The 14,716-nt window shown below is 40.6% G+C and overlaps 1 protein-coding gene across 1 annotated transcript in view; it reads right to left on the bottom strand.

The window, feature by feature from the left end:
• The window catches only part of LOC121284356 (TBC1 domain family member 8), a 99,166-nt gene that overhangs the window by 55,990 nt on the left and 28,460 nt on the right, over positions 1-14,716 (bottom strand). The gene's annotated exons all lie outside the window — the stretch shown is intronic.

Here is a 14,716-nt window from a genome sequence, read left to right as displayed (position 1 = left end):
GAAGTCTTTTCTCTGTATTGAGATGATATAGATTGTGTCACAATTGCATCCACAGGTGTGCACTTTTGGAATGCCATTTGGAAAGAAAGACTTGCCAGTCTGAACATTGGGCGAGTTGTTGTAGTCAGGATGTGGTGCGATTCTCATTCAATATCTTCAGCCTCGCTTATAAAATAGCTGAAGGCATTAATTGGAGCATTGCATTCATGGTCATGTGCTTCTCCAAAGGATAAATAGGACTTGCCTGGATGCTATTGCCCTTTGAAGCAACACTGACAGCTAAGGGTGGTGAGGAAGGAAGAGCAGGGCTGTCTTTGTCATTAAAGCAGTTATGGCAATGAAAGTGGGAGGCTAAAGTCACTCAAGATTCTGTTTATTTTATCACAGGCAATTTTAAAAGGTGTAACCTTTTATTGCCTGTGCTTAAGTATATTTACACATGGATACAGCAGGAAAATCAAACTGCTTCATCTTCAGAGACACCGACAGAATTCCATCAGGTGTAATGGAGTCAATTTAGCAGCAAAGCTAGCTTTTGTATTTCAAAAAAAGAGGGTTGGTTTATTTGTCACACACATGCCCCAGAGGTTAACAAAAACATGGCATCTCACTCAAGCGACTCACTCACAATAAATACAGTTGAGGGTAAAGTAGTAATTAAATTTAACTATTTTGTGCAGGCCTGAAACTGCAGAGATTTCTCAGAAATTGTGATGGTTCCTAGAGGCAGTTTTCTTAGGTAGGCTTGAAGTTGGAACAGGTGAAAGAGAGGCAGGGAGACTTAGTTTCTCTTTCTAGGTAGCAACTTTGCTGCTTAACTGGCTGCCGAGGTCAATGGCTTTGCTGATCAGATCCTCTCTCCCCTGATGGAATTCTGTCTGTGTCTCTGAAGATGAAGCAGTTTGATATTTCTGCCTTATCTTTAGCAGGGAGAAAAGATGGGCACTGTATCATGTGACCGCTGTTCCATCATGGTTCCAAATAAGGGATTGTAGAATTTAATTAACATTCTGAAGTTTTCTTCCACCTTTTTTTAAAAAAACGTGGCAAAAGTGTTTAGATTTAAAAAGGAAAATTTGCATTTTTACAATTAAAGTGTCAATGGAAGTTTCATTTATCTCCTGGCCAAACTCAATATCAGAAAAGGTACCTTTGGCCTCAAGGGATAAAGATAGATTAATCCATGATCTTAAATTCCAGTTTTATTTATTTTAAAACGTAGTCTTCAAAAATTTGTTTTTAAAGATTCATAATATTGTTATGCAGGTACTTTGTGACAATTTTCATTTCCATCATGTGCCATTTACCATTACCATGTGTGGTTAATTAACTGGCTTTCACCGTACTTTTGGGGTTTGGTATCGAAATACGAGGGACTTTGTTTTCGAAATGGAGGACGTGAACCTCCAGTTAACTGAATGTACCCAAACTGTACTCAAACCAAGTCAGCACTGTGCTGGTTTCTCCTGGTTCATTTCCTGATCAGTAAATTGTTGATGAGGTTGAGCAAACTTTGGGAAGCAAAGTGGCATAGAATGTAAATTTAGGAATCCATAAATAAATAAATGGAGACAAAGTGTCTGCAAAGCCTCACCAAGAACAATTGAATGATGGAATATGAATGGGAGTCTTCGCCTACCCTATTAGCAAAGCATCTGGACAATCATCTGGGTAGTCAACTGGGTGGAGACAAACCATTAGATGCAAATCACTGGACAAGGGAACTCGGACTATGAAGGAATTTGCCAGATATAATCATGTAAACCAGGGAATTGGAATCTAATAGCTATGGCCATATTTGAGTCAGTGGACAGTAAGAGAGTCATGTGACAAGCCAGCTAATCCTGGGTGTGTTTAAGTTCCTGTTTTATCTGCTGACCAGTGCACAAGCAAATGAGATGTTGAAGAGGCCAGACCCCAAGTGGATTCTCCCTCTGCATCTAACTTGCAAGTTTCAAGCCCTGTCTGCTATTTTTTTTTGTATGAAGATAGATTTTAGAAAGAACTCAACCCCACAGCTGCTTGGGAGGCAGAAGGACCTCCCAGTTCAGCCTGAAGCCAGCCAAGTCAACCCAACTTCAAGAGGTGTACACCCTTAAACTTTATTGGACTTTAAATTGCTTAATCTATCCTCCCACTCTGTAAGCTATTTGTGTTTGTGTGAACTTGGTGAATGCGCGAAAGTTGGAACTTTATTATTTTTCTTAGACCAGGTCAAGCACAATAAATACTATTTTCTTTTTCTAAAAAAACTCAAGGAAGCCTGTCTGTATCTTTTATCATCACAGCACCTCAACAGTTAGCATGTCCTTTTGAAAAAAAACTTGCAATCAAATGTGGAGCAGAGAAAGAAAGGATCCATCCTACCCCTACTCATCTGGTCATAACGGAATAAGTGTTAAATGTGGCCAGCTGCTTCAAAACAACCTAACCCACAGAGTGCTGATAAAGGAAGTTCAACTCTTAGGGTTGAAGAATTATCCAATGGTGAAGGAATGAGTAAAAAAAAAACAAAGCCACCTTTAACCCTGCAAAATTAAGGAAACACAAGGACAAAGACAGTTACTTCTAATTTATTTTATTTGTATTGGAACTGGAGAAATACCTCACCCACAGAGTGTAATTTGCACACAAGTACTGTCCAAGAAATCTCAAAGCCTTCAAATTACAGACATTTAAATTACCAAACATGAAATATACAACAACGTGTAGAATGTGTTATTTTTGGAGTGAAAGGCTAAGGAACTGGTCAGTATGAAAGCAGTAATGAAATTCACAACAACTGAATTAAATCTTATAATTTCATCCTACATTGCAGCCTAGAAAATTGCTAAAGCAAAAGAAAGTACTGCATGCAATTGTTGAGTTATCAATGTCACATGTCACTGAAATCACAAAAGGAAACGTTTGGAGAGCAGAAGGCCAAGGAACTGGAAAAAATACTGCACTCAAATGACACTGTCAAATGACAGATTGATTTAATGTCAGAAGGCCGTTTTGAAATGTGTTATTGCCTGTGTGGCTGTGCTGTACAACTTGATTCCACAAATGTTTTTAAAGTGTTCTATTTATTTGCCTATGTTTGGTATGTATGGAATAGGGAAATAAAAGACTTTTTGTTTTACAAAGAGCTCAAGACAAAGATGATATTTTCAAAATGTTGGATGATTTCATGAATGAGCAGGAAACAGCTGGACAAATTGCACTGGAGTCTGCAATGATAGAGTTGCAGCAATGATTGGAAAGGTTCTGGTGTGCAAAAAAAATTAAAAGCCACTCTGCATCTTGCACTATTTAGACAAATTGCTTTTCACACCATGAGTCACTTCCTGTGAAAGATACTGAACCAGGTCTTCAGAATATTCTCACAGTGGTGACGCTTGTTCTTCTATCAGTTTCTCCCATTTTCAATGTGTCACTGCAATGTTGGTTAATCACCCTTCTCCATCTCCCCGTGTCACCCACCCTTTCCTCATACAACCCCGTTGCATCTCTGGCTATCTAGTCTTGGGTCTTCCTCCTCTCCTTCTGCCTGGCAGCCCCACCTCAATCATTTGCCTCACCACATTTCCTCTCTCCCCCTGCAACAGTCGACCATGCCATTTCAATTGTGTCTCTGCTCCTTTCTACAATGCTCCCACAATCTTCACTCACCTTTTGATGTGCTGGTTCCTCATTTTGTCCTTTGTCATTACTCCACACATCCATCTCAGCATCTACATCTTATCAGTGTCCAGTTCTCGCTCATCTATTCATGTAACCCAGGTTTCTGTACTATATAGCTGAGCAGTGGTAACACTTGTTAAATTTTATTCAATCCAGAGCAACAAACTCCAGGTGCTTTGCTACACTTTGTGAAGTGGATGCAGAGCACAATTCTGTGTTCATACTAGAGGTGAGATGGCTATGTTCCCTATGTGCCAGGCTGCACAGCTATTTAGAATGACCCATGCAGTACAATTAACAGTCTGCACATAACAGCGAGCTCAACTGGGGGAGGGGCAGGGCTGAGCATTAAACCCCAAATGCAAAAGCTCAAGCAGCTGGAGAGCGCCGGAAGAAAAATGCAACTATGATTGGAAGAGTTTCAAGTGTGGGAGAAAGGAATCCAATTGGAGGGAAAGCAAGAGGATGAAAAAGTGCAGCTTTGATTGGACAAGCAGCAAGGGCAAACTGGAGGGAGGAGTAGGTTTGCCATGAAGTCAGATGGCTGGAGGAAAGCAAGGGCCAAACATGGTCGCAGAACGCCCACAATAGACAGAGTTTCAGAAGGTGAAAGCACTCCATATTCACAGGTAAAGGATGTGGCATGGGGGACAAGACTCAAGAAAATATCCCAGTAGTCGACCAGCCAGAGAAGGGAGGGCAAATCTGAAAGAAAGTGAGACCCACGATACAGGAGGAATGTTCAGATCAGCCTAACCCTGTTTCTATACCAATCACAAATGGGGACTTTGGTTGACTTTTCTCCCCTTTACCCTATGAGTATAGTTGCACTGACCAGCTAACTACAGTGTCTGAAATCAGATAATTCAGCCCACATTGGTGGTAGCATTGGAGCTTTGCTGGTCTGCTTTTGTTGTGCAACCTTAACAGTTGAGCAGTTTTTAAAAGGAGCTCAGCTTAACTCATGTTTTGCAAAAACAAATGGCTTTATTCAAGAAGAGTACAACTTCAAATTCTATGCAATGAGCCCAACAGAAACAACAAAATCAAGAAGATGCATATATGTTTTTTCATATATTGTTCCAGCTCTCTCAGGCATTGCAGTACAGGACCAAATGGCTGCCAGAAAACATTATCTATTTATTTGCTTTTTATGCCTGACAACCAAAGACAATAAGCTTCAAGTATGAGTTGTTAAACTGAATGAGACATTTTTCCACTGATGAAAGGTCATCGAACTGACATTTTAACCATTTCTCTCCACAGATGCTGCCTGACCTTAGTCTTCCAGCATTTTTAAAATTCAAGACATTTTTCTCTTCCGATTGTGCTTTTGTTTGGTTTTCTTAGTGATGGGTGGGAAAAAGATAAATATAATGCCCCATATCACCGAACTGAAATAAAGGAATTCTTCTCTGCCACTGCATAGAGTCGAGAATCTTTAATCTTCAAGCATAAGGCACAACTGTCCACTCCCTCAACAAGAAACAGTGTTTTACTCAATATCAGATGAAGAAATATGAACAACCTAAGGAATGCCAGCCGTGCAGGACAACAAGATGATTTCTCATTCTATACTGTGACCTACAAAAGCCTTGGCAAGTCAATAGCAGGCATCCCATTGCAGATTGGACTGTTCTGCAGAAATCATTTACAAGAATGGCCCCTGGGATGGGGGACTTCAGTAACATGGTTGGGGAAGCTGGAGGCTGTTCTCTTTAGAGAAGAGAAGATTAAGAGGCAATTTGATAGGAGGTGATCAAAATGATGAGGGGTTTGGACAGAGTAAGTAGAAGAAAAACTGTTCCCATTAGCAGAAGAGCCGAGAACCAGAGGACATTGATTTAAAGTGATTGGCAAGTGATCCAATGGCAACATGATGTCACGACCACGTAAAAGACGTTTCCTCAAAGTGGTCCATGACGTAGGTAGGTAGGTGTCTGTGTGTGATGTAGCCCCCTTTTAATTTGCAAGTTATTCACTTAAGTAAAACTAATAGATATTAACTAAAATCTAGATCCAAGAACTAAAATTCATATAAAAAGGAAAAAAAATCCTCCAAGATGAGATTTCAAATCAGTCTCAGATACTGTTGCATGTGTGTTGCTTGAATTCTTTCTTTCCAAGCGAAGGGGGTGAAACATAGATTTGGTTTAGAAGCTGTGATGGCTTGGGAAGTCAAAGAGTTGGAGTTTTCCTTTGTAGGTGAAGGCAACAGATAGAACAGATGCTGGGAGAGAGTATATGCTTCTTTCCACATTGGAGGCTGCAGGTACCAACACTTGAAGGATTGCCTGGTTTCTTCTCAGTCGACCAGGGATGATTTTCTGGATGTCTTGCTCTAACTCCTGATGGCAGAGGAAAACACGGCTCTCTCATGTTGTTCAGTTAGTTCAGCTGACAGCTGTAGGCTGGAACTGACTTCAAGGTCTACTGGGTTCTCTGCACACTGCCACAAAAAATGGCTTCTTACAGCCTCCTTTATACAGTTCAAAAACGGCTACATTAATATTCAATAAGTTATGGTCTCAATTAAGCAAGGGAGTTAATTACTGTGGTACAGTAAGGTACCCTGTCCCTTTAAGACAATGCAAGTGTTCTGATCATGTGAATCACTGACAAATCACTGTATTGCACAGGCAACTAGGAATTGTAAGTCTAGTTCTGGAGGTTTCTGAGTGAGCACGTATGATCTGGTGCTCTGCCCTATGTCTCAATAAACAAACAATCAGTGTTTATTCTTACATCAGTCTGTCCCCGTTACTGTTGCAAGCAGCAATTGATGAGAACATAGGAAGGCGTGCAGTTAGAGTTCGGTTGGCCAATCAACTCATTTATCCAAGACAAAAAAATTATATCCAAGTCCTTTTAGCTCCTCCTGTGTCCCATTCCCTTAGAAGCCAAAGGGTTTTCACACCTTTTAGAAGATTCAAACGACATCCCTAGAGCAGTTTTTGCCTTTTAATGACTCTTCGTAGCCAGCTCTAGAGATGAGTCTGACAAGATTTGTACAAACACAAAAAAGGTGCCAGGTTGTCTGTCCATATCTCTGTTTTGAAAAAGGCTTTTAAACTCAATTTAAAACTTAAAATTTGAAACCAGGAAATACCTTTAAAGAGTTGTCCTTAAAATCTGTAATATCATAATTACACGTTCATGACAATGAGGATAAACGTTTTTTAAACGCAATGAGTGGTTAGGGTCTGAAATACACTGCCCAAGACTTAGGTGGAGGCAGATTCAAATGGGAATTGGATCATTATCTGAAGAGAAAGAAATTGCAGGGCTAGTGGGAAAAGGCAGGAGAGTGGGACTAGCTGAGATGCTCCTACAGAGAGTTGGCACATGAATGACCAACAAAATGGCCTCCTTCTGTGCTGTAACCATCTATGAAAGAAGTTTTATTTATGTAGCATCTTTCATGACTTCAGTATGTCCCAAAGCCAATTAAGTACTTTTTTTTATTCTTAGACGTGGGCATTGCTAGTAAATCCAGCATTTATCACCAATCCCGAATTGGCCTGGAGAAGGTGGCAGTCAGTTGCCTTCTTGACAAGCAAGTGGCTTGCTAGGCCAATTCAGAGGGCCGTTAAGAGTCGAGCACCTTGCTGTGGCTCTGCAGTCACAAAGAGATCATACTGAGAAATATGTCTAGGCTTTTTGTTTCTACTGGTGGTGCACATTCACACACCACCTTGATATTGGTGCATATAAAACTCATGAAAAAAATCTTAGAGGGAACATTGATGGCCATCACTAGGCACAATACTTGCCTGCATAATTCATTTCAGAGAAGAGGTATGTACTTTTTTAGCTGATAAGAAACCTGAACTTGCCAAGATGCTGAATGATGATGGGTGGCTGGCCAAGCTGGTTTATCTCACAGACGTATACAGTGTAATGAATAAGCTGAATAAAACTATGCAAGGTGGGAGAAGTCTTTTTGTCCAGTGTAAAAGAATGGGCACATTCAAAAGGAAACTGCAAGTCTACAATGTTATGCCCTGGAGAACTAGCATTGCCTTCAAGCTCCTACATTCTTTCAAGAAAAACATCAACTTTGACGTACCACAGCTGCAACGCCTCTTTCTTGTCTATGCAACATTTATGTTCCAGAACTCACAATAGAACAATGTGCTACAGGCCTGTGAGCTACAAACTCCTTTAGCGGGAATATCAAAACTAAACTGCCACCCTCAGCCCCATCTAAATTATTAGAAGAGCTCATTATTTGATGTAATGCCAGTTGTCTGGACAGAGATTACATGGCTGGTCCCAAATGTGGTCAGTGCCCATCATCCCCAAGAATTCTTAAACTGATTTGATCCAGGGATTTTCCTACTGGAACTGGAAATCAAGTCTCAATCTCACTATAAGTCACCAATGGACGTTAACGCTCAGTTGTGCACGGTGTCGTATCATCTTTGCACCGAAAGTGGGGCTGTTCCTCAGCAATTTGTCTTCATTAAAACAAATCCAAAGTGCTTTGTATTAAGCAATTTAACTGCAAACCATGCTAAAAGGTGATGAACCTATCCCAGCTACCAGGTATTTCAGATTCCTTTTGCTACCGAATTCACAGAATCATGACAGTACAGAAGGAAGCCATTCGGTTGTCATATCTGCGCTGGGTCACTATAGGAACAATTTATCTTGTGCCACTTCCCCACCTCCCTGTACATTCTTCCTTTGCAGTTAACAATCCAATTCCCTCTTGAATGCCTCAATTGAACCTCCCTCAGGCAATGCATTCCAGATTCTAATCACTCGCATGAAAATGTTTTTCATGTCACCATATCTTCTTTTGCCAATTACATTAAATCTGCAGTATCCGATTCTCAATTCTTCTACCAATGTGAATATCTTTCCCCAGCTACTCTGCCCAGACAACTCATGATTTTGAATACCTCATCAATTCTCCTCTCAACCTTCTCTCTCCATGGAAAACAGTCTCACTTCTCCAATCAATCTACGTAACTGATGTTCCTCATCCCTGAGACTATTCTCATGAATCTTTTCTTGAAGTTGTTCCAAGAAAACCTTTATGTCAGAGAGAAAAGTCAGATCAAGGGCCATGGCATATAAACCCACTTTAGTAATGATAATAGCTCAGAGCAGGAATTATTTGAATTGACTTATGTTCTCTGCTCCAGTAATGCAGGTTAGGACCCCACTTAAGGGATTCTATAATCTGGAAGGAGCACAAAGGGTTCCCAAATCCACCAAATTTACACTAAATGGAAAGCTCTCACACAATAAAAGAGCAAAGCTATTTACAAGTTGAGCAGGTAAAAAGGCAACGAGAAGCTGAAACATGTAACAGGTGATAATCATTTCCCCCTTACAATGTGCTTTGAGACAACTCATTTACTTAATAAAAACTGAAGGTACCCACCAGCCCAGATTAGCTCCAGCAATACGATTGGATTTCACCAAAACTGAAGCACAAATGGATTCAACTGATGCCATCTGACATGACAGGATTGTATCATGATGAAACAAAGTTGGACTGACCGAGTACATTGTGTATAGGGTTGTCAACCCTCCAGGATTGTCCTGGCGTCTCCACAAATTGAAGATCTATAGTTGCTGTGTGCAACCCTGGAGAAATATCATGGGGACATTTAAAAAAAAGCAAACATTCTCTTTGAACATTTCTATCTTCCAGCTATAAAAATATTGAAAATGGGAAAGATGACATTTGGCTGACAGTCAAGCATCATCCAATTGGGTAATGAGTCTTTTTGATTTCCAATTGGCAGAGGAATGCGGTGTGTCACAAGGATGGATGTGTTGGTCGACTAATAGCTGGAAGGCGGGACAAGTCATGTGATGAAGCCTCCAGGAAAAATTTGATTGCAGTTGGCAATCTTATCTGGGTTGGAGGATACCTTTTAAGTACGTAAATAGCAAATGTTGAGGATCGGCCTTATCTGCAAGATAAACAGGTTCTCAGTCCATTTAGGGTCTCCCTCTCTGCAAATCAATACTTCCAAGCAGACATGATAGTCACAGCAAAAGTACTTACAACTGCCCCAGCACTTCGAAGTGGCATTGGTACTGCCCAAACATCACTCAAGCTTAATCATATTGAGTTGTGACAGTTATCAACATCTACAACATTTGCAGCTTTACAAAATGGAGATGGAGGTGACTATCCAAGTTTCATAAGGCCCTGACTTTTCAGGCCAGCATGGAACACTGGTCAATTTTTAAAACATTAGGCTCAAAAGAGAGAGCTCCTTACTAGAATTGAATTCCTGTTCTGACCTACAGCTGGGAGATCCATTTCATATTTTTGTGATTCTGGACATTAATCCAATTTGGACTTCTTGCCAATGGGATAACATTCCAGATGCGAGGCCATGGGGGGTTTATTTCACTGAATTGCCATGGTAGATTACAAAAACAAGAGTCTCTGGTCTTCAATGTTGAGCTCAATATCAACATCAGTAATGAAGATCCGCCACAGGATTCCAATAGGTTGGCAGAGGAGTTCATAGAGCAAAGTAAAATGCTGAGTGATTAATAAGTGAAACAAAAGACAGACTAAAGGAATTCTGAAAATCCTTTTTGATGGGGGCAGAGAGCAGCAGTGCACAGCTCCAACAGGAGAAAACAAAAAAAACTGAAGCTGCTCACATACAAAGGAAAAGAGAACAGCAACCGAACACCAACATGGCAAACTTTTTGCTCAGTGTTTCATGCCATAGGATAATTCCCTGTGTGGTGACATCTCACAAGCACTTAATTAGCAGAACTGCTTTAGTTCCACATTCTCCAAATTTTGCGGCTTTTTCTATTTTACTAAAGAATGAACTTTTCAGTTCATAGAATGTTACAGCGCAGAAACAGGCCCCTTGTCCCGTCAAAACTGCACCAGTGCTTTTCTCATTAAGCCATCTAATTTAATCCTACTGTCTTGTTTACTCCCAATCACCTTTACTTTTCCTCTTTTCCAAGTAACTTTTCAATCCCCTTCGATTAACAGTTTGTGCAAAGAAGTGAACACTCCAATTGCCCTCAAATTATTTTTCTGACTTCCCATTTAATTCTGTAACCATCATTCTCCCATTACAGTCTCACTGAGCAATGGAAACAAACTGCTCCTAACTCAATCATAACCTTAAATAATTTTAAATTAGTGACTCAACATTCTCAATTACAGGGGGAAAAGCCCATAAATAACTGTAACCCCTTCATCCTGGGTGGTATCCAAAATGAATCACTGCTGCATCTTTACCTTTTCCTTCCTATAATTGTATCAAGGATACTATGATAGATCTAATCTGGTTTTGAAGAAACTATTTCCATATTTTTAAAAACATGCCTTAGCCAAGTTAAAATGGCTACTTTTAAGTACAATTTCTAATCTTCATACCAAAGAGGAGTTTCCTTCAGCTTGCATTGCATCCAAAATGCACATAATGGGCAGATTTTAATGCCTTCCCCTGTGGCAAATTTGGTGGTGGTGGGGAATTTAATCAGACAGGAGGGTAGCGGGTGGGGACCCTGCTGCCATTCTGCCACTGGCCCAATTAGTGTCCACTTAAGGGTTTCATCCTGCTGCCGCAAGTATTCAGGAACCAGTTAGAATTAGGATTAATTGTATCGCCATTCACAGTTGACAAACCAAAAGGGGGATCATCAGTGGTGGAAAGATAATCCATCAAAATACAGAGGCGAGAAAAAAAAATTGGGTAGAGAAAAACACCAATTGGTCAAGAAGATTAGTTGATTTGTTTCCTCTACGGCCAGTGTAGTCATCATTAAAAAGATGAGCCAGTCATCATAAGAGAGTCTGTTTATAAGTAAACTGATTGAATTTTGCAGACAGAATTGGCCTGGAAAGCTTCTTCAATAAAATTGTTTAATGCACATTGAACGAAGAGCAGAATAATTATCCTCTTGCAAGCAGTCATGGCAAACATCTTTGTATTATCCCAGTAAACAATATAGGCGGCAACAAATCCAATTTCACAAAAGGTTATTATTGATTTAGTAGTCAGAACATTTTTTAAAAATGCATTTCTGGCTGCATCAGATGCTTTGAAAAATAACTGCCTGTGTCGAGTATGACACATTTAACCTATCCAGTGTGTGGCACATTTGCGTTCGTTCAACAAGCAAGTGAAATGTCTCTAAACAAATTATTCATGGTTACTAGTGTAATTTAGATATAGTAACCAATAGGAGACTGAGGCATTGAGCAAGAAGCAAGTTGACTTCCAGAACTTTGGTGGTGATTGGAGGGTGGGGGGAGAGAGGGGGAACAAAATGAGAAGCGTGAACAAAAAGGCAGCAAATTAGAGCTGGACTGCACACAGTCTAGTGGTCAAGAGAACCAGCAGAAATCTGACTCCTTTAAACAAAAGCATCTTCATACCAATGGGTTGAATTTTAACTTACAACTCAAATAAAAGCTTTAGAAAACAGCATTTTGGCAGATACTATTATAATAAAGGAGGTCAGCAAAATGAACATGAAAAGTTTTGCAATTTCTTAGAATGCTTAGATGATTAAATGATTGGGAATCAGGAAAAAATGTTGGTTATTCATTTTTATTTGTAAACTCAAATTTATCATCTGAGCCACTAACCAAGAGAACTATGTTGTTCAAACTGTATATACACACACATATTTTGGAGTGCCCATCTTGAATAAAAAAAACTTTACTCACTTCACGCCAGAAGGAACTGGTTACAAATAATTTTGGGGGGGGGGGGGGGTGAAATCTGGTCTTGGATTGATTGCCAAGAGTCATCTTTGAGCCACTACCAAATGCATAATGGAATTATGCCGAAGCTTTAGATTTCCAGAGTTGGTGGCAAAGAAAAGCTAGCTGGACGTAGAGTTGTAGACAGATCACAGGTTGTGACATCTCTAAGATGTAAAATTTCCTAGTCTCACAACTGGTGCATACTAGCCAATGGGCGAAGAAATATTACAGAAAGGGAGGGGAACATAAGGAAGTGAAGAACATGCTTGGTTTGAGCTACAGTCTGAGGAGCAGATAATTCAAGAAAAAACTGTGTAAAGTTTATTGGTTAAATGTGAAGGAGAACACTAAAGTAGAATAAGATCATTGCAAAAGTATATGGTTACACCATTTCAGCACATAGGCCTGGATTTTAGCCTGGAGACAAGTTCCATGCAGAGATGTGGTGCGAGGTCCACAAAAACCAGAAGAATGGGTAACCTGAATTCCTGTAGTTTTTAAAAATTGGCTCATTGTAGTTAGTGAGGAGATCTTGTGGTACAGTGGGTAGCCTCCCTGCCTCTGAGCTCAATTCCCACCCCAGGACTTGATGGCCAAGGTAGGTGCATTCATAACAGGGCCAAACAGGTCGAATATCAATCTACAAATCCTTCCAACACACACTAATGGCGAGGTAAAGGCAGGGGAGCTTACCGGTCAGTCATGTAATGGGAAGAACGTTGGAGCCTTTACCATCACAATCCATAGCTCCACTCGACAACATGCCTGTGAAAGTGCATGTTGCCACAGCAACTCAAACTCCGAGTGAATGGTAACACACTATAGTGGTTAATGGGATCTGATGGTGCCTAGGGAGTTGGTGGGGGGGATAATTTTTATTCGGTAGCCTGTTGGATCAGGAGGAAACATTCCTGTTTTTCCTAACCCACAAGCAGTGCTATAAAGATACTTATAGATTCAGCCTTTCTTGCTTCCTTCCACATGTCAGCTTTCCCAAGGCCTGGGAAACACAGCCAAAAATGAATTAATAGGCTAACTGTTAAAATGAAAGCAGACAGCCTTATATATAAATAATGAAACAGTTAAAACTGGAGGTGGGCAGATTTGAGATATGTTGGGTTTCTGACTGATTTTTTGCATTTTAACATCTGGCATGACTTCAAATTTAAAGGCTACAATTTCCCTCCAGTGACTGGAAACAGGGGTTGGGACTGTTTCTGGGCGTTGAACCTGCCCCATGGCAGATTACTGGCCAGGAGACAGGTTCACCATCCAATTAAGGACAGCAGACAGGCTTTTGAAGTTGGAGAAGGGTTTTCCCCCTTAACAGCAGAGACTGTAATGAAAGGTAAGTAAGAGAGAGGGCATTTCAAAATGGAGGCACCCTCTCTCCAACTGTTTAAAATCTTTAGTTAAAAATAGATTCAGCAGCCAGGTGGGGTCAGGGGAGCAGTGGCAGTGGAACGCTCTACAGGGTGGTCTGCGGCTGCTCCTAACCCCAGGGAGGGTACCTAGGTGTGCCTGCAGCACTGGCCCACCCAGCCTGCTGCCAGCTGCCCACATCCAGGCACCTAACCTACCCCCCACCCACCCCAGTCACCTGTGGGAGCCTGGAGGCTGATTAGCAAATTCCAGTCAGCCTCCCCTTTAAATGGCCTCAGTTAAACCCTTAATGAACCCAATTAGCTGGCAGGGGCCAAAAATTCATTCCAAGAATCAACGCATAACATCCAATTATCAACATCTGGGTAAGATATTCCTCATACTAAATAATGTTCAAGACCTCCACAAGTTAATCAGCCACAAAAAAATCCAAATTAAAGCAGTTAAATTTTGTAAAATTCCTGCAGTAAGGGGCGTGCGAAGAGACAAGCAACTACACCAGAGTGAGACGGAGACTGAGTGAGTAGTGAATTAGGGTCATGTGGCAAGTTCTGTTAAGGCCTTTTCAGTTTTTAACTATAGGTTAAGAATCAAGATCTGACATAGTACTAACCTTCAGATAAGTTAGGTTGCCTTGTTAAGCAGAGAACTGCCTGGAGTGGCAGTTGTCTGTCAATCACCTGAAAGCAGTTTGTTCAAGTGGTGTTAGTTAATGGCGCAAGAAGCTAAACTAACTAGTGACTTAGGGTCTATAAAAGAGACAGGCTTTTCAAACCATACAATCAGTAAGGGGAGTATGAAGAGACAGGCAGCTACTGCGGAGATAGATGGAGACAGAGTGAGTGGTAAATTAAGTTCATGTGGGAATTCAGTGCACAGGGGAAAGAGGTGTAGGATACATAGGAATTATTCTAAGTTAATTAGGTGAGTAATTAAATTAACTAAATA

The sequence above is a fragment of the Carcharodon carcharias genome, chromosome 11 (genome assembly GCF_017639515.1).
Source record: "Carcharodon carcharias isolate sCarCar2 chromosome 11, sCarCar2.pri, whole genome shotgun sequence".
NCBI lineage: Eukaryota > Metazoa > Chordata > Chondrichthyes > Lamniformes > Lamnidae > Carcharodon > Carcharodon carcharias.
Note: the sequence above shows the minus strand (reverse complement) of the source record. Positions and strands in the feature narration are given on the sequence as shown.